Raw genomic sequence first — 19,150 nt, 5'->3', positions numbered from 1 at the left:
TGATAATAAAACATAAATAACAACACGCAAGCAGTTTTTGTTACAAGACTCTTGTGTAAAACCATCTGTCAATCAAACGCTTATAACAATAGGGTTTTACATACCAGAAAGTTGTTTACATAAGAAAAAAGTCAATACGAAAGTAGCCGTTGCTAAGGATATTTGGTATGTAAGGAATGCATTGTTCTCTATTATTATTATGGTTTGATTGACATTTAATTGACGTCATTATCTAAACAAATACCATATGAAATAACCTGTTGTCATAGCAATAACAAGAGCGATCTTCTCATCTTCATGTGTAGGAGTATCTTTGTGGTAAGGTGCAGTAATGTGTTTATCAGTAGTACTAGTAGTACTAGTAGTAATAGTACTATGGATAGGAATAGGTCCGGATGTCCTATCAGGAATCTTTTTATGTGATTCAGCTGTTTTTTCAATAACATTAACCTTTCGATTAATCAATGGTCAGATCTTCACCCGATATCAAAATCTTGTTGTTGTAACCTACCACCCCTGTTTTAATTTTGAGATTCATGTCACTAGGTAACATATAAATACCTTGTCCAACCGAATAATCAACCTTACTTGAAGCGTAGTTTAACGTATCCTGATAACGTTTAATGTCCTCCTGAATATCAACCCTACGGTTAACAATGTTTTCAAGGTTGTTCATAAAAACTCTTTGAGCCGTCAAAGCGCTTGAATCATTACCCAAGATAGAAGAACGGGATGAGGCTTGCGAACTAAGAACAAGATAAGCATACGCCCTAACACTGCTCGAAATCTTTACAGGGCCTGTTTTTGTAAAGCCATTAGATTTTTCCACAATCCATCGTGTCATGGAGTCATTCGTGAAATAACTCAAGCCCGGAGTTGGATAGTTTTTACGTCTTTTTTGATATGAGCTGAAAAAGTATTGACCTCTGTATTTCATAGGAATAGAATCGACGTCATATTCACCACATATTTTTAGAAATTCTTCGTTTGAATAAGGATTGTCATATTGATTAAAACTATCTTCAAAAGGTAGATTTGTCTGCAAGCGCTTAATGATTCGTCTAATGTGATAATAGACATGAAAACGATATACCGATCTGATCATAGATCTACCTTCTTTAAGGTGTTTGGAACTGACTCCACAAGCACTTGAAGCACACCAAGTGGCAAAATTGAGTTGGGTTTGCCATAATTTAAACGGTTGTTCATTCCAAATTTTCATACGTTGTTCGTTTTGATTCAGTTCGTAATTGGTAAAAATATTAGGAAAGACAGCAGGAAAAGAGCCATTTTCAGAGACAATAATGGTCTGTTTGTATAGATCCTTCCCATCCAATATCTGAAGGTCCCGTCCTCCATTTGGCTTATAGGCCGCATTGGGATTGTTTTTGAAAATGCTATCCATTCTTTTTGATTTAAATAATTCCACTCTCTAATATAAGAATGTATATCACAATAAATGACATACATAGTGAAAAGACAATCTATTTGTATCACAACATATACAACGAGACTGGCACAAAAGAAGTTGCGATCATAGAGACGTTTTCGGACAATGTTACATATGAAATCACAGCTCCACTAAAAGTGACCATTGGAAAAAAAGAAAAGTTGCTACCGAAAGGAAAATACACCGGTAGGGAGCTGAACGCATCTTTAGCGGGTGATGTCACATCCACACCATTAATCAAAGACCCTCGAGTAATCAAAACAAATAAGCTAACCAACATAACAGAATTACATTTCAATCTGAATGAATTGGATAATACATTAAATCTTAAAAATGGTAGATATAGCGAAAACTTGCTAACATATCATATATCTGAGTATGGTGATGTTACACATATTGAGCCCAAAAACCCGCAATATAAGAAACTAAAGGGGTCAATCACTTACTTTTAAAATAACTGATTAAAATGGAGATCTGGTAAAAGATCTGGGAACAACAGTTGTCCTTCACATAAGAGAGATGGCAGACAATAGGTTTGAATAAAAGGCCATAGGTCCAATGAAGTATACGCTAACTGAGATAAAAGTAAAAATAAAATAAAAGTAATAACAGACATGGAATACGGAAAAAGGTTAAATCCTGAACGTTCTCTTATACCTGCTCATGGTGTAAAAGGATCACACCAAAAAGTAATTGTGACACACAATCCAAGTGAGATTGATCAAAACCAGTTACTTTTGATTAGGTTTCCTAATTTAGGTAGCGATGATGTTATTGTTCCAGGGACTTCAAAAATAAGTTTCGACGTTGAACTCGAGTCAAAAGCCGACACGAAAAGAACATTAGTCTCTAACATTGGAAGAGCTATTGTTAAAAAGTTGGCCATCAAGTTTGAGGGTACCGAGATTTTGAGCATTGATGACTTTGATCTTTTAGGATGCTACAGAGATTTATGGCTAACCAAGTATGAAAAGAGAAATGCAATCAGACAAGGCATCATATCCAATGATGGGTGTACGGAAAACTGGATGAAATTGAGGGTAAGCGCTTCGGATAAAGACGCATCTGATGTCTCAGACAAAGCCATTGCCGATGCATACAAAAACAAGTTCACCATACCACTAGATTTTGAAATGTTAGATAGCATGATCCCATATTATCAAGCTGGATTAGGTAATAGGTTATGTTATGAGATCACATTCAATAATTACGACAGTGTTGTATTATCAACTCCAACCAAACCTTCCGGTTCTGCCACGGCACCAGCACCAGATGCTAAATACAAAGTAACTAACATATCTCTCGAATATGAGATTGTGACACACCCAACCTTAGCCAGATTCATTTCAAATGAATATGAAAACATGGCTTTACCATACGACAGGTTTTTGAGACATAGACAAATTAGAGTGGATAAGTCGGACACAACGTGGAATTGGTCATTCAATACACCTTGTAAATCTTTGAAGGGTATATTGGTTTTGTTTAAAGACGAACAAGCCTACAAACGAGATACCGGTAAGTTCTACAATCCGAAAATTAAAAAGGTATCCGCCATAGTTGAGGGTAAGCCTAACCAACTTTTTGCTCAAGGGATGCAGCCGTTTGAACATTACAATGAAATTTGTAAGTATTTTGCCGAAGGTAAACCAAAGGATGGCAATGCCAGCGAAATCAAAAAACATCTGCAATTACATGATGTAAAAGTCTCCGATTACTTAACAAACAAATATGCTCTATGGTTAGATTTCAGAACCATAGATGAAAACGCCCTGCATGGGACCGGTCGACGGATTGAAAATGCAAGTGAGGGAATCACCCTACAAATTGAAAAGACTGCCGAAACCGCAGGATCCTTAAACGCCTATATATATCTAATCATGGACGCCCAATTAAACATTCAAAACGGTGAAATTATGTCTGTCCTGTATTAACATAGAATGGCGAAAAACACACTTTACATGAAAGAGCTCCACACAGCATTATTCGTTGGTCCTACGGGCTGCGGAAAATCCAAACGTGTTGTAAAATTATTAGAGAATGAATACTTTTATCACTTCGATTGCATCGTGATTATATGCCCAACATTAAGATGGAATAAGACATATAGGGACCGAAAATGGTTTTGGAACGACGAATATGTGATTCTAATTGATCCGGGAGGTAAGTTATATGAATGTATTCAAAAGATAACAGATTTCTGTGCCGGATACAAAACCTTATTCCTGATCGACGATATCATCGCAGATGAGAAACTAGACAAAAAGAGACAGCCATTGCTAGAGTTGGCCATTAGCGGACGACATCGAAACCACACTATGTGGCTACTCACACAATCATACACCGCTATACCAAAAAATTTACGAAGGCAAGCTAAAATGTTATATGTGTGGTATCCAAAAGACAGACAAGATCTCGCAACTATTCATGAAGAGAATGATGTCATTGAATCACGATCAGAGATCCAGACGGTTAAGGAAAGGCTAAAAGATGGTAAATACACACATTTAGTCATGAGAATGGAACATCCAAGAACTTACGTGATTTGCTAGATTGGACGTTTTTTGTTACAAGACTCTTGTAACAAAAGTATAAGAAGAATCTAACAGATCTATAGGACTCCTATAGACTCCTATAGGTTTCTTGAAATCTCCTATAAGACTCTCCTATAAGACTCCTATAGACTCCTATAGGTTTCTTGAAATCTCCTATAGATTTCTTGAAATCTCCTATAGATTTCTTGAAATCTACTATAAGACTCTCCTATAAGACTCCTATAGATTTCTTGAAATCTCCTATAGGACCACAACAAAATGATAGAATATATAAATTTCATAATACTAGTACTAGTATTACTAGTTCTACTAGTAGTACTTAGTTTTTGCTATTTTTGTGTTAAAAAATACCTATCGCTATTGAAAATGGCTGAAGCGGCAATTGATAACTTAATTGCTCCTCCGGGTCCGCCATCCGATGATGGTAAGAGGGAAAAATTGCTGGAGTGTGTGTTAACCGGAAATAGCAAGCTATACCTGGGTAAAATGTATACGGACGATCAAATTTAAAAGCTCAAAGATGATGAGGTGAATAAACTATTTAGTATATATGAAGCTAAACTATCGGGTCAAATGGTGAAGTCCTTAGGGCAATCAATCATTCACATGTATTCCATGGGGGCCTGTACAGTCTTGGGAATAAATTCTCAAAATGCATTGAGCAATGACCTGGAAAATGACCCTTTCCTAAACTCTGCCCTTCAAAGATTCACATGTGACTTGTATTATAAATTCGGCTCATTGTTAGCACCACTCAGTGTTGGTCTCATTACGGGTAGGCATTATATCGCCGGAAGAAATTTAAACGCAAATAATAATACTACTAGTAGTAGTAGTAAAACAGATAATAAAGATGTCAGAGGAACAGACTCCAATTCGGGTGACAACGAAGGACCCTAAAAAGGTTGAAGCGGTTGGCGGAATACAACCGTAAACGGAGGGAAGAATATAAAGCGGTCATGGCAAAGCAGACGCCCCAGACACAGCCATCTCAAGAAGACAATGCCGTAGAGGTAGAACCTACCATCGTCCCAAATGAAAAGCCTATGAACTACGCTATAGGGGGGATAATAGCCATCAGTTTGGTTGGTGGATTTGCTTATTTTATGTATAAACAGAAAGACAATGTACTATTTTCTATAACTGGGCCGAAGGGTACCCCACCACAAAAATCCAAAATACCTGTGAGAATAAGTAAATTTGAAATGGAATAAAGGGATAATATCGCGATATAATAATCTAACAGTATAGAAATAACATGGACAAGAAAAGTATCGTCAACGATTTATATCACGCATCGGTCGTCTGTGTTTTCGCTGTCGGCTATTCAATGTTAGGAAAAAAGGTGTTAAAAATGTCACCACCATCAATTCAAAAGTTTGACTTGGAAGATACCGGAAAGCTAGTCGCCATCGTCGCCGCTAGTGAAATGTCAAGGGAATACTTAATTAAGCAAAAGATTATACCTGAAACTATCAATATCTAAGCATGGCTTCAATTGCAATGATGTTGGGAGGGGCCCTAGCCAATGCTTTGGCTTTTACAGGCTCCAGCTATCTCTTTTCAAGCTTATCAAAGGACAGAATTGATAAGGAAAGAAAGCGTCATGATCTGGCCATAGAACAATTACAAAAAGCCCAGGTTTGTGGCAACGTAAAAGACAAGAGAGAATAGACTTTATCAATAAGCAGCTCAGATTTGAAAAGAAGGCCGAAGGAAAATTCATAGAGCTAAACGATGCAATGCGTGAATATAAAAAAGTTTTTGGGGATAGATCAGATCTTACGGATCTACCAAGGGAGCCTGTATTGAGCGACTTTTATACACCGAGTCAGGATCAACATGAAAGGGAATTGGCCTTTATCGCGCTAAGTATGATCGGTGTCGGTGGTGCTGTGTGGTATTTCGAAAGATAGTACTCCTAGTACTCCCAGTACTCCTAGTACTACCGGTACTACCGGTACTCCTAGTACTACCGGTACTCTATGTTACATGATGCGTGTAACATATATAATCTATACAAGGATCTAACGCTTTGTCACGAGATAGGTGTATATCAGACCTCCTATTCCAACTATCAAAGCCCACAAGTTTTGACTCAACCAACCAACCGCTTCTTTCGCCCGATTGAGTATTCATGATACTATGGATCCTAATATACCTGGTAGAGCCGCAGCGGCCGTACCCGCCAACCTTCCCAAGAGAGATCCCAACGCATTCAACTTGTTTTTTATCCAGGACCGGAGGTCCTTTGCACCACCCTTTTCATGATTGTGTGCGTTACCAGTGGATGACCCCCCACCCCCAGGTGACAAAGCTTTTACGAGAAGGCCGATAACCATACCAAATGCCGTTAGTACGCTGACAACAGTGATACCCTGCTCACGGAATAGGGTTCGTATCTTCTCAGACAGTGTGGTATCTTTGTCAAGTACTTTGGTAATCGTCTCCCTGATGCTTTTTATTTGACTGTTAAGTTTACCTTTGAGAATATCGATAATCTCTTGCCGGCCTTTCAACTCATTTTGCAAACCTTTCAACCTTTCTTTCGCTTCATTTTGTTGTTCCTCGGTCATATTTGGTGTGTTTTCTATCTCTTCCAACTTGTTTTTTTCTCTGTCAATATGCTGTTCGAGCCGAACCTTTTTTGCAACTTCATCCTGAAGACTTCCCCGTATGTTTCTCAATGATCTATCCAATCCTAGCAATTCACGCATAGGATATTCAAATAGATCACCGGTCTGGGTTGCTTCATGGTCTACAGATTGTTTGACCAATGAAATTAAATCTTCCGTACTGTCCACCACATCCCTGGATATAGCTTCTAATTCTACATCACTTGCTGTTTTTATTTTAGATGACGAGGGTAGTTCTTCTTGTATTTTGTTTAGCTTAGCAGCTTGTCGGGCTGTAATCTTACCTTTTGGTATGTCAAAGCCTAAATTACGCAGCCTTTTCTTGCCTAATATATCTGATATAGTACCGGTGGCCCTTAGTCTTCCATTGTTTGTCAAAGGGTCGTTTTTACCTCTGTAGTATAATTCACCATCCTTAATTTCAAAAAGGTCTGTATGTAGCACCTCAGGTTTTGACAGGGATCCTTCAGATAATCTATTATACAACACATCAACCATTTCCCGCAAAAATCTGGTACGTTGAGTGGAACCTCCTCCGAATGATGTTTCTTCATCCGGTGTATGTATTTGCACATGCGTACGGTCCCCAGTGGGTATGAGTGGTAAAGTTTCATCGGTACCTTCATCCGGTCTCCCATGATCTCCAAAAGGGTCAATGTCAATGTCTGCCATTTTTTATTATTTAGAGGATAGTTTTTTTCTAAGATAATAACTAAAATGGCCGATCTTAAGATTTATCCAAAGTTACCCACCGCTCCCGAGTATTCGAGTGAGCAAGACAAGTTTAACACAAATACAGTTAATTCCCAACTTGAAGAGTTGGTAAAATTACAAAAGAAATTCCTGGACAAGGAGTATAAATACAACAAAGCACTAGACCGATTAGCGATTTCACTCTACATATCGGAAAGCTTGGCCATTTCCACTGGTATTGGTATGATAGCAACCAGTGCTACCCTTGTTGGAATTCCCATTTCTATAGCACTTTCCAGTGTATCGATAGGTGGAGCTATATCGTGTACCATAATCTCAGCATCGATTAAGAGATATTAAAATAAACTCAACAAAGTCATGAAATTATGTGATGTTGTAACATCTGCTATTGCTGTGTTTGAAAACCCTTTCTCACGAGCATTGAGTAATGATAATATTAGCCACATGGAATTTCAAACTTTGTGTGGTATATACTACGAAGCTCTGGAAAAGATGACCAAAACAGATAGAAAGATGTAGAGTGAAACACGCTATCAGTTTGAAAAAAGTTTAATGGCGGAAGTTCAAAGTCTAAAAAAGGCGTTAAATCAGGAACAAAGTTAGTAATGTGTGCCTGTATACCACTCACATTTTTCATGTGCTATTTGAAAAAGGAAGGCGGTTTATGACATTATGCGGCCTTACCTGCCAGCCGCCCCGCGCGATCCCCGGCACAATCATCTTTACCGGACAGGTAAAGATACTTTTTTTCATTGTCATGACTTCGTCACCCTCACCAAACTTGCACATAATCGGGAGGTAAATCTGTATCTTCAGGTATTAACATCAATTCCTCTTTTACAAAAGCCCGTCTAGGTCCGTCCTGAATATAGTACATTACACGGTTACCGGGTTTCGCTATTACCTCACGCAATCTATATGTGTTTTTCGACCATATTCTATCGGTTGCCCGTCTCCGCCCATCATCATGCTCTTCACCGGGTTGCAGTAGATATCTATACAAGCCATCTTTAGGTAATTCTACTTCAGGTGGATAACTCTCTTGATTAACCAAAGGCACCTCTTTCATTATAATAGCATCTTTTGGTTTCATACCAATCATCTGCGTCTTTGTATCGTTTAGCCTATCAATCAGTTTATACAGATACTTAACCCATGTAGATGATACCTTTTCCGAATCATTCAGTTCTTGGGCATCTTGTATTTTGAATAAATTTTCCGCGAGTATCTTGTTCAACGCCTCAACAAAAGCTGTGTGCGTATGCTTATATTTTGTAGTCGCCATTTTAATTTCAACCTTATGCTTATCCAACAATTTTGATACATCTGCTTTGAATTCTGAACCGTTATCACATTGGAAAGTTTTCGGATAAGTTAATGGTTCTGCCTTGTAGATGTCCTCAATCATGGCGGCAACCTCTTTGGCTTTCTTACTCCTCAAAGGTCGGGCTACTTTGTATCTGGAGGCAGCATCGATTCCCGACAAAATGTACTTATATTTTTTACCATACAGTATGTCACCGGGCATGTACAATAAATCGAATTGATGTAAATCATTAGGGGTGGTAACTTCATAATGTGGTCTTTCAACATGTTTTGGGGCGGGTAAATGTACTTGCCACAATGCTTGTTTTGATAGCCACTTCTTAATCTCCTTTGGCTTGAAACCGAATCCTCTTAAATTCTGAACAGCCTTTTGTCCTTTCCATAAATTTTGAGGTTGATAGTAAGTCTCTTGAAGTTTTGACATGTTTTATTTATGCACACCTTTATTTATCTCCTTTTTGTTATTATGTAGCACGATAAAAGTTCTTAAAAGTATTTTTACTGATTATATATAAAGATGTCTGACGTGGCTACTCAAACTGATCTACATTGTGATACCACCGATGGTGGTGTACCCGACTACAAATTAATGAAACTCAAAGAGTTGAGAGAAGTGGCTAAATCCCGTGGGATTAAGTATATTTATGGAATGAATAAAGCTAAATTGCGTGAGGTGATTGCGAGGAATGATATTGATCCATCCTACACCATCGACCTAGAAACCAGACAAGAATGGTATGGATACTGTTCCAACTGGAGGGTAAACAACAGAGAAGCATATCTAAGATCTCAAAAACGTTATAACGATGAGAGATCTTCCAAAAAGTGATTAGATCTAGATCTGGATCTTGATCCGGAACGGATTTTGTTACTCGCTAGGGTAACAAATGTTATGAAGGTGATGCTCTCGCGTCCCGATTTTTTTCATGGGGGAGTACCCACCCACATTTCCCCCGGGAAACGATCCATGGTGGTGTGATGTTGGTATCATAAACCGCGGTTTACCATGTGGAAAATTCCGGTGACCACCATGGTGGTTATGCGGACGAAACCCCTCGCGATCCTCGTCCGGTTTCACGATTATAAAAAGATCTTAAAGGTTCATAAAATCGTATATCACAACCAGGCATGTCTTCAGGAATCGTTCTCGATTTGATATACAGTAGAGAATACATTGATGACTTTGATCTTTTCACGGTCCCCGATTTAAGAGCCCGAGCGAGGTTCCATGGCATACGTAGATACTCGAGGCTCGGAAGGTCCGAGCTTATCGAATTATTGCTATCAACAGTACCCACTAGAGAACCCGATATGACTTTGAGAACGGTTTCCGAATTAAGGGATCTCGCTAGAGAACGCGGTCTACATGGATACTCAAGGCTCAAAATGGCTGAGTTGATCGAATTTTTGAGACCCACCGGACCGGTACCAGCGCCACTCGTCCTAGGTATGCGGGGTCTCGAACTGATCGAATTTTTGGGACCCGTACCGAGACCAAATGGATCAGCACCGATACCCATGGATCCAATCGATGAGGATAATGTTGAGCCGCATCGGCCGGCTATCCTGGACTATGACATTGATACCTTGGATGAATCGGAAAAATGTATAATTTGCTATTCGAAACGAAAGGAAGCAACTATTGTTCATGGGAACAACGGGCATTTTTGCTGCTGTCTATCATGTGCATATATATTGAAAAAGAGGAGAGATAAATGCCCCATATGTCGCGCATCCATCGATCTTGTCATTAGACAATATAATTGATTTGTTGGGGGTCAGATTTTTTTTTTGTTACTCACGCGAGTAACAAATGTTATGAATCTTTTTTTTGGTTTCACGATTGTATAAAACCATATTAAATGTCCACATATAGTATATCACAACCCGATATGACTTCGAGAAATACAGTTTCCGAATTAAAAGATCTCGCTAGAGAACGCGGTCTACATGGATACTCAAGGCTACTCAAGGCTGAGCTGATCGAATTATTAACACCCAATACAGTGTCAGCACCGGTACCCGTGCCAAGACCCACCAGACCAGTACCGGCGCCGAGACCAAATAGACCAATACCGATGCCTAGACCTGTACCGGCACCAAGACCCTCGAGATCCGGTACTAGCCAACAAGACATGGATTTGTTTGAGCTGCAAGAAATGATTAAAACCAGACCTATTGTGAAAAGTAAGTTGAATGAATGGATGGAATGGTTGATAAATCATGTACCTAGGGCTATTAAGGATAAAACAACAAAAGCTTTCAAAACCATGAAGGATAAGATCATGAGTTTGTATAAAAAGGGTAGTGGAGAGAAAGAAGAGGAAGAGGTGAAAGAGGAAAACCCCTATACTCCTATTGAAGAAGCGTTTGTAGGTTCCTACAAAAGGTTCAAGATAAACCCTGACGGTGAGAAGAATGTCAGGGGAAAAAGGTTCATCCTATCGTCAAGAGGTTGATGAGTGACGTGCTCGGGCAGAAGAAGTCTTTGAAGACTCAGGCGACCTTGTGGGTGAGGTGGGTAAGGGATGATTTATCCAATGAGGATTTATCCAATCCTGAATCCATAGTAATGCATGTTGATAAAGCTTTCAATAGCTATATGGAGATACTGCACGCCCACGATGACATTTCTGATGTTTTCGATAGGATGTGTAATAAGATAATCGAGCAGATTGAAAACCCTGCTCTACCCGCCAGCGGGTTCACAACCGAAAGGATCCTACATATTCATGTGGACTTTCATAAGCTAAAATTAACGAGAGGTAGCTCTTATTTGCCGCTACCCAAGAATTTCAGTGGAAAGCGATCTGTGATTAACCCTCATAACGAGGATGATAAATGTTTCAGATGGGCTATTATCGCCGCGCTTAACCACAATCTGATCAAAAGTAATCCTGAGCGTATCTCAATTCTTAAGAAGCATGATAGGTATAATTGGGATGGTCTAACTTTCCCAATGGCGCTAAATAAAATAGATTTGTTTGAGAGAAGGAACCCCGATGTCGCTGTGCATGTTTTGACAAAGAATGGGAGAGAAGGTATCTACTTGTGTCGCAAGTCGAAGCATCTTTATCGTAAGGAGACGGTTGTTTTGTTCTTGCTACATGAGGAGGAGAAGAGACATTACATCGCCGTTAAGAACTTGAGCGGTGTCCTTAGCAAGGCCAACTCAAAGCATGAACATAAGGAGTATTATTGCTTGAATTGTCTCTCTGGTTTTCCAAGCGAACAGAAAAGGGATGAGCACTTTGAGTATTGCAAGAATAACGATGCTGCTAAGATTCAACTCCCTAAGGAGAATAGCACCTTAACCTTCACTGATGGTAAGTTTCAGCTCAAAGCTCCATTCATCATGTATGCCGATTTCGAAGCTTTCACAAAAGAATTGCCCGAAGAAGAGAGAAAATGCGGATCATCCACCGATAAAGTTGGTAAACATGTTCCCACAGGTTTCTGTTGTTATAGTAAATATGCTCATGGTGAAGTGCCGGACCCTCTGAAGCTTTACCGCGGTGAGGACTGTGTTCCGCGCTTTGTAGATCATGTAGTTTCTGAGGCGAAAAGGTTATATAACATGTTTCCTCAGAAAGCAATGGATCCACTGACGGAGGAGGAGCGTGACAGTTTCAAGAGAGCCAGGGTGTGCCACATTTGCATGAAAGAATTTGATGACAAGAATAAAATCAAGGTTAGGGATCACTGCCATTTCACCGGTAAGTTTCGCGGGGCTGCCCATCGAGAATGTAATATCCGATACAAAGTGCCTAATTATATTCCAGTTGTCTTCCATAACCTGAGTGGATATGACGCACATCTATTCATCAAAGAGCTTGCTAAACAGCATGGAGAGGAAGGTATAAGCGTCATTGCCGAAAATAAGGAGAAATATATCTCTTTCTCGACGGATGTTAAGGTTGGTGAATACATTGTCAAAAAGAGAGAGACTAAAGCCAAAAAGATAAAATTAAGATTCATTGATTCGATTCGTTTCATGGCTAGTAGCCTGGATAAATTGGCAAACAATCTCTCTGATGATCAGTGTAAAAATCTTCGAAAATTCTTTAATGATGATAAGCAATTCAACATAATGAGAAGAAAGGGTGTATACCCATATGAATATGTTGATTCATTCGATAGGTTTAATGAAACTAAGCTTCCGTCGAAGGATGATTTTTATAGCAAGTTGAACATGAGTGGTATCAGTGATGCTGACTATGCGCATGCCCAAAAGGTATGGAAAGACATGAAAGTTGAAAATATGGGTGTTTATCATGATATCTATCTCAAGACAGACGTTCTATTGCTTTCTGATGTTTTTGAGACTTTTAGGGAAACATGCTTAAGAAACTACGATCTAGACCCGGCTCACTTTTACACTTCTCCGGGATTAGCCTGGAAGGCGTGTTTGAAAAAGACCAAGGTTAGTCTAGATTTATTGTCGGATATGGAGATGCTCCTGTTCATTGAGAGGGGTATTAGGGGTGGTCTCTGTCAGGCTGTTCATAGACACGCGAAGGCCAATAACCCATATATGGGTGAGATGTATAATACTTCTGAAGAGACCACCTATCTACAATACCTGGATTCTAACAATCTGTATGGATGGGCCATGATTCAGAAGCTGCCGACTGGAGGGTTTGAGTGGGTTGACACCGGTAAACTTTCGCACTTCACACCTGAACTAATTTCGCAATTAGCTGTGGAAAACGGTGAAGAGGGGTACATCCTTTAGGTCGATGTGAGCTATCCACAGCAGCTTTACGATTCTCATAACGATCTTCCTTTCATGCCCGAGAGGAAGGTGATTAATGGCGTCGAAAAGCTGACACCGTGTCTTTTGGACAAGAAGAACTGTCATTCACATCCGTGCGCTTGCTCAAGCTTTGAATCACGGTCTCATTCTTGAGAAGGTTCATAGAGTACTGAGGTTTAAGCAAAGCGCATGGTTGAAACCTTATATCGATTTTAATACCGATCTGCGTACCAAATCAACGAATGACTTCGAAAAGGACTTTTTCAAGCTGATGAACAATTCAGTCTTTGGTAAAACTATGGAAAACCAACGCAAGCAAAAGGATATACGTTTGGCTACCAAGAAAAAACAATATGAGAAGCTGGTGATGAAGCCAAACTTCAAGGGTGCTATCTGTTTCTCGGAAACACTGATGGGCATAGAGATGTCCAAGATCAAGATCAAACTGAATAAACCAATCTACCTGGGACTGGCAATTCTCGACTTGTCCAAGATAGTTATGTATGAGTTCCACTATGATTACATGAGACCGAAATATGGTAATGATGTAAAGCTTTGCTACATGGATACAGATTCATTCGTTTACCATATCAAAACCTACGACTTTTACAAAGATATCTCCGACGATGTATCTTTGAGATTTGACACATCAGGGTACGATAAGAAAGATGGTAGACCTCTACCATTAGGTTTGAATAAAAAGATCGTTTGTCGCCCTAAGAGCGAAGACCTACGCTTACAAACAGCTATGTGGTAGGGAGGATAAAAGGTGTAATAGGGTCAAGAGGTGTGTGGTGAGGAAGACCTTGGGTTTTGATAACTACAAGAGCTGTCTGTTCGAGGGTGTAAATGTTTACAGAACCCAAATGACCTTTCGATCCATTAAGCATGATATTCACACCACAAAAACAAATAAACTCGCACTCAATGCGGATGATGATAAGCGCATAATTGTGGAAGATGGTATTACCACGTACGCTAGAGGCCATTATAGACAGGGTTGAATCCTATCACCGTAATGGGGGGTTGGGGCCCGAGGGTACACGGCGGGTATTGGGGGGTTTGTGACTCTTCTATCGTTGATTTAACGGATATGCCCGCTTATTTGACGTAAAATGGTAAAGTGCTAAGGGATTTTATGGACCTTTTTACGTTGATTTAACGGATATGATTTATGATTTGACATGATTGCACTAACATCGGCATTTTCCTATCTCTCTCGTCTCTAAAGGATGTTTTATGACCTTTCGCTGCCTAATAATGGCCTTACATGTAATTCACGTGACTGCACGTGTCTGCGCATTTTACCATTGGTGTAGTCCTTCCATTCTCAATGGGCTACGACGTCCCAAGTCGTTTTGCAATGCTCCATTGCCTTAAATCACCGTCAAGTACTCGTAGAGTCTATAAGATCTGTAACATGGCTTTAACCGCGTAATAAAGGCCTTACACGTAAATCACGAGGTTGCACGTGACTGCGTAGGTTACCATTGGTCTAGTCCTTCCACTCTTATTCGACTATGACGCCTAATTCGTTTGCCATTGCACCATGGCGTTATAACACCGTCAACTACATGCACAGGTCTATAAAGATTGTAACATGGCTATTAACTGCCTAATAAAGGCCTTACACGTAAATCACGTTGTTCCACCTGTCTCCACAGGTTACCATTGGTCTAGTGCTTCCACTCTCAAAGGACTATGATGACTCAGGTTGTTTTCCAATGCTCCATGCCCTTATAACACCGTCAAAAACTCGTACGGGACTATAAAGACTGTAACATGGCTTTTAACCGCGTAATAAAGGCCTTACACGTAAATCACGTGGTTCCACGTGAATGCAGAGGTTACCATTGGTCTAGTCCTTCCACTCATACTCGACTATGACGTCCCAATTCGTTTTCTATTGCACCATGGCCTTATAACTTCGTGAAATACTCGTACAGGTTCGTAAAGACTGTAACATGGCTTTTAACCGCGTAATAAAGGCCTTACACGAATATCAAGTGGTTTCACGTGTCTGCACAGTTTACCATTGGTCTAGTCCTTCCACTCCCAATGGACTACGACGTCCCAAGTCGTTTTCCAGAGTAACATGGCGTTATAACACCGTCAAATACATGTAGCCGTCTCTAAAGGCTGTTTTATGACCTTTCGCTGCCTAATAAAGGCGTTACATGTAATTCACGTGACTGCACGTGTCTGCAGATGTTACCATTGGTGTAGTCCTTCCACTCTCAATGGACTACGACGACCCAAGTCTTTTTACAATGCTCCATGGCCTTATAACTTCGTGAAATACTCTTACAGGTCTATAAAGACTGTAACATGGCTTTTAACCGCGTAATAAAGGCCTTACACGAATATCAAGTGGTTTCACGTGTCTGCACAGTTTACCATTGGTCTAGTCCTTCCACTCTTAATCGACTATGACGTCCAAATTCGTTGCCGATTGCACCATGGTGTTATAACACCGTCGGCTACGTGCACAGTCCTATAAAGGCCGTAATATGACCTTCCGCTGCCTAATAAAGGCCTTACCTGTAATTCACGTGACTGAACGTGTCTGCGGAGATTACCATCGGAATAGTCCTTCCACTCTCAAAGGACTACGACGTCCCAAGTCCTTTTGCAATGCTCCATGGCCTTATAACGCCGTCAAACACTCGTACAGGTCTATAAGGGCTGTAATGTGGCTTTTAACCGCGTAATAAAGGCCATGCACGTAAATCACGTGGTTTTACGAATCTGCGGAGGTTACCATTTGTCTAGTCCTTCCACTCTTACTCAACTATGACGTCCCAATTCGTTTTCCATTGCACCATGGACTTATAATTTCGAGTACAGGTCTATAAAGGCTGTAATATGGCTTTTAACCGCGTAATAAAGGCCTTACACGTAAATAACGTGGTTCCACCTGTCTCCACCGGTTACCATTGTCTAGTCCTTCCACTCTCAACGGACTGCGACGTCTCAAGTCGTTTTCCAATGCTCCATGGCCTTATAACTTCGTGAAATACTTGTACAAGTCTATAAAGACTGTAACATGGCTTTTAACCACGTAAAAATGGCCTTACACGTAAATAACGTGGTTCCACCTGTCTCCACAGTTTACCATTGGTCTAGACCCTTAACACTCAATGGACTACGACGTCTCAGGTTGTTTTCCATTGCTCCATGGCCTTATAACTTCGTGAAATACTCTTACAGGTCTATAAAGACTGTAACATGGCTTTTAACCGCGTAATAAAAGGCCTTACACGAATATCAAGTGGTTTCACGTGTCTGCACAGTTTACCGTTGGTCTAGTCCTTCCACTCTTAATCGACTATGACGTCCAAATTCGTTGCCGATTGCACCATGGTGTTATAACACCGTCGGCTACGTGCACAGTCCTATAAAGGCGGTAATATGACCTTCCGCTGCCTAATAAAGGCCTTACCTGTAATTCACCTGACTGAACGTGTCTGCGGAGATTACCATCGGAATAGTCCTTCCACTCTCAAAGGACTACGACGTCCCAAGTCCTTTTGCAATGCTCCATGGCCTTATAACGCCGTCAAACACTCGTACAGGTCTATAAAGGCTGTAATGTGGCTTTTAACCGCGTAATAAAGGCCATGCACGTAAATCACGTGGTTTTACGAATCTGCGGAGGTTACCATTGGTCTAGTCCTTCCACTCTTACTCAACTATGACGTCCCAATTCGTTTTCCATTGCACCATGGACTTATAATTTCGAGTACAGGTCTATAAAGGCTGTAATATGGCTTTTAACCGCGTAATAAAGGCCTTACACGTAAATAACGTGGTTCCACCTGTCTCCACCGGTTACCATTGTCTAGTCCTTCCACTCTCAACGGACTGCGACGTCTCAAATCGTTTTCCAATGCTCCATGGCCTTATAACTTCGTGAAATACTTGTACAAGTCTATAAAGACTGTAACATGGCTTTTAACCACGTAATAATGGCCTTACACGTAAATAACGTGGTTCTACCTGTCTCCACAGTTTACCATTGGTCTAGACCCTTAACACTCAATGGACTACGACGTCTCAGGTTGTTTTCCATTGCTCCATGGCCTTATAACTTCGTGAAATACTCTTACAGGTCTATAAAGACTGTAACATGGCTTTTAACCGCGTAATAAAGGCCTTACACGAATATCAAGTGGTTTCACGTGTCTGCACAGTTTACCATTGGTCTAGTCCTTCCACTCCCAATGGACTACGACGTCCCAAGTCGTTTTCCAGAGTAACATGGCGTTATAACACCGTCAAATACATGTAGCCGTCTCTAAAGGCTGTTTTATGACCTTTCGCTGCCTAATAAAGGCGTTACATGTAATTCACGTGACTGCACGTGTCTGCAGATGTTACCATTGGTGTAGTCCTTCCACTCTCAATGGACTACGACGACCCAAGTCTTTTTCCAATGCTCCATGGCCTTATAACTTCGTGAAATACTTGTACAAGTCTATAAAGACTGTAACATGGCTTTTAACCACGTAATAATGGCCTTACACGTAAATAACGTGGTTCCACCTGTCTCCACAGTTTACCATTGGTCTAGAACCTTAACACTCAATGGACTACGACGTCTCAGGTTGTTTTCCATTGCTCCATGGCCTTATAACTTCGTGAAATACTCTCACAGGTCTATAAAGACTGTAACATGGCTTTTAACCGCGTAATAAAGGCCTTACACGAATATCAAGTGGTTTCACGTGTCTGCACAGTTTACCATTGGTCTAGTCCTTCCACTCCCAATGGACTACGACGTCCCAAGTCGTCTTCCAATGCTCCATGGCTTTATGAGAACGTCAAGTACTCGTACAGGTCTATAAAGTCTGTAACATGGCTTTTAATCACGTACTAAAGGCCTTACACCTAAATCACGTGGTTCCACGTGCCTGCAGAGGTTACCATTGGTCTATTCCTACCACTCTTAATCGACTATGACGTCCAAATTCGTTGCCGATTGCACCATGGTGTTATAACACCGTCGGCTACGTGCACAGTCCTATAAAGGCGGTAATATGACCTTCCGCTGCCTAATAAAGGCCTTACCTGTAATTCACGTGACTGAACGTGTCTGCGGAGATTACCATCGGAGTAGTCCTTCCACTCTTAAAGGACTACGACGTCCCAAGTCCTTTTGCAATGCTCCATGGCCTTATAACGCCGTCAAACACTCGTACAGGTCTATAAAGGCTGTAATGTGGTTTTTAACCGCGTAATAAAGGCCTTGCACGTAAATCACGTGGTTTTACGAATCTGCGGAGGTTACCATTGGTCTAGTCCTTCCACTCTTACTCAACTATGACGTCCCAATTCGTTTTCCATTGCACCATGGACTTATAATTTCGAGTACAGGTCTATAAAGGCTGTAATATGGCTTTTAACCGCGTAATAAAGGCCTTACACGTAAATAACGTGGTTCCACCTGTCTCCACTGGTTACCATTGTCTAGTCCTTCCACTCTCAACGGACTACGACGTCTCAAGTCGTTTTCCAATGCTCCATGGCCTTATAACTTCGTGAAATACTCGTACGCGTCTATAAAATCTGTAATATGGCTTTTAACAGCGTGATAAAGGTCTTGCACGTAAATCACTTGATTTCACCTGTCTCCACAGGTTACCATTGGTCTAGTCCTTCTACCCTCAATGGACTACGACATTTCAGGTCGTCTTCCAATGCTCCATGGCAG

Source organism: Hydractinia symbiolongicarpus, chromosome 10 (genome assembly GCF_029227915.1).
Source record: "Hydractinia symbiolongicarpus strain clone_291-10 chromosome 10, HSymV2.1, whole genome shotgun sequence".
Lineage (NCBI taxonomy): Eukaryota > Metazoa > Cnidaria > Hydrozoa > Anthoathecata > Hydractiniidae > Hydractinia > Hydractinia symbiolongicarpus.
The sequence above is the reverse complement of the archived record's forward strand: the minus strand, read 5'-3'. Positions refer to the sequence as shown.